We start from the raw sequence: 2,688 nt of genomic DNA on the forward strand, positions 1-2,688 counted from the left end.
CCTCTTGTACCATCATGGTGAAGTTTTGGAGAGCATCCAATTTGGGCTTTTAAATAGTGAGAGAGTAGCTCCCATGGGGACGAGCATTTTCTGAGCGAAATCTTCTGAGCGTCCGAGCGAAGGAAAAAAAAACCTTCCAACTATGCATAAATATGGCAAAAATCGATCAGAAGAAAACATAGTTGCACTTAGAAATATGCAAAGTATTATAGCAATGCCTATTTTATACAAAAATCTTTAGGTGAATCTATAGGAATGGTGAGAGCATAATGGGATGGCTTTTGAAGAAACCCACATGTAGAGTAGACTTCTCTATGAAAATTCCCTTATGATCTTTCTTACAACTTTTACTTAATAGGGGGTGACATTGAAAACCCTCTCTCAACCTATCTTCATGAAAGAGTTTCTTCAAAGAAAACTCATTGAAGCAAGCCACGTCTGTGGTGGCAGCTAAGCCCACTGAGCTGGCAGTTAATTACCAGCCATCGAAGTGGGCCGCAATTAGTTAGCTTTGAGTTATCACCACGGGGCTTGCATGCATGATTACTACAAATGCTGTAAATTATGGTAATGAGGGATTAGAGGTGATTAGGCTTCATAATTTACTTTTTTGGGAATTATTGCCCGATGGTGGTGGTTGTCATCATCCACGTCTGTCATGGCTACGATTCCACCATGCCACCACTCGCCCACCACCATGCTTTAGCATGCATGATCACTACTAGCTCACTATGAGTGTAGTAAAAATCACCAGCTCGAGGGGTGCACTACTTAGAAACCCTATGTATCACGTGCATTCAAGGGATATTTACAAAACTCCTCAACGAAAAAATTTCCCCTAATAAAAACACCCCTCTTTACTTATGAACTAATTGATCTTTTCCTAAAGTTGAATTTAAAAATCCCTCCTGTTATTGTAAACCTATTAAAATGTTCCAAAAAGTTAAAAATACCCCTCATTTTGAATGCACGTGGTACATTAAAATTTTATGAGGTGAACCCCTCGAGATTACCAGTCACTAGGCTTGCATGCTCAATAGAGAACTAGAGGGCATCGTAATGAGTAATAGACATGGTAATGAGAATTACTACCCAGTGGTGGTGGCTCTCATCATCCACGTCTGTCGTGGCTAAGATTCCATCGAGCTGGAAGTTAATTACCAGCCACCGACACATGGCATCTTCTTCATGATTACCAGCCTATCTAGGGAATTGTCCTGCAATTAATATGGTGGAACTCTAGGCTCCAGCTACCATGGTGGCTCAAACTTTATAATATATATAAGATGCATGGCATTTGGCATTTTACTATGTTGCTCTGCTACTTTTCTCCACACCCCTTCTCTAGCTCTTTCCCACCCCTCCTCTACTTTTCTCCACACCCCTTCTCTAGCTCTTTCCCACCCCTCCTCTACTTTTCTCCATGCTCCCTCTTCCAACTCTCGTCACTGCATCTGCTCCCCTGCCCATGCTCTGCTACTTTTCTCCACACCCCTTCTCTAGCTCTTTCCCACCCCTCCTCTACTTTTCTCCATGCTCCCTCTTCCAACTCTCGTCACTGCATCTGCTCCCCTGCTCATCATCTGCTCACCCAACTCATCTTCAAAATGCCTAGTACCACCCCCCCTCGATGCTCTATGATCCCAATAATATATGCCTTCTCATATAAGGTGATTGCATTGCACTCACTTGGAGTAGAAATGCTAGCACTAGTGGAGACCCTTCATTCCCATAGGTTATTCCCCACACATCTGAATTTCATCACCTTAGATAACATGCTCATAGAGGGCCTCTTTATGGATGTATTGTATGGGTTTCCCCTGGATGTCAACGAAGGCCTCAATATTTTCAGAGCAGAGTACTCTCGACTTGCTGGGGGGGCTGTAATCTGAGTCCATGAGTTAAGCTTCCTTGTCTTGCAACTCAATCTCAAGTCCCAAAGCCATCCTTCTTGGCCTATTGTGCCCCCTCCTCATGAGGGAGGATGACCTTTTACTTTTTTGGCCCCATTTTGACCCCCCGAATCGTTGCATTGAAAAGACAAGGCCAATTTGACCCTTGCACATGCATCTAGAGGGTCTCATGTGAACATGCTCTAACAAAACTTTCCCACGTGATGCTAATGCACATCCTAACGAGCAACATCAATACCTAGTTTCTTACTCATAGTCCCATTTTATCCTTATTGTGGCACTTAAATAGCATGACATAGATTTGTTGCTCACCATTAGTGAATGCTTGGGCTTCTTCCTCAAGTCTCCACACCACCACACACAAGGTCATTTAGATCATCTTAGTGGGGGCACAAAATTTTCTCTGCCTCATCATGCCATAACCTACTCTTTACATGCAAGCTCATGGCATAATTGCAAGCATGAATTGTCAGTGACACAAAGTTTCTTTTGGTAATTGGCCATAGCTAGAGCCATAGATGGTAGTAAAGCAGCCAATTATGATATTTTCCCTAGTGTCTAGGGGACCACATATATGGTCTTCAGCCTCTCCATCATATCCTCCTTTGGCTCCCTAAAAATTTTTAATGCAACAATCAAGATAGTTTTTATATAACCTGTTATTGGACATAGATGTACATTGTATCTTTTGCTCAATTTTCACTTGATAAATTTTGCTTTTTCCCTCATTTATATTTACTGCAAAGGGCTAAAATACCAAAAAAGAAGGACTACA

Source organism: Dipteris shenzhenensis, chromosome 26, assembly GCF_047967505.1.
Source record: "Dipteris shenzhenensis isolate YYH24624 ecotype China chromosome 26, Dip_SZ_1.0, whole genome shotgun sequence".
In the NCBI taxonomy this organism is placed as follows: domain Eukaryota; kingdom Viridiplantae; phylum Streptophyta; class Polypodiopsida; order Gleicheniales; family Dipteridaceae; genus Dipteris; species Dipteris shenzhenensis.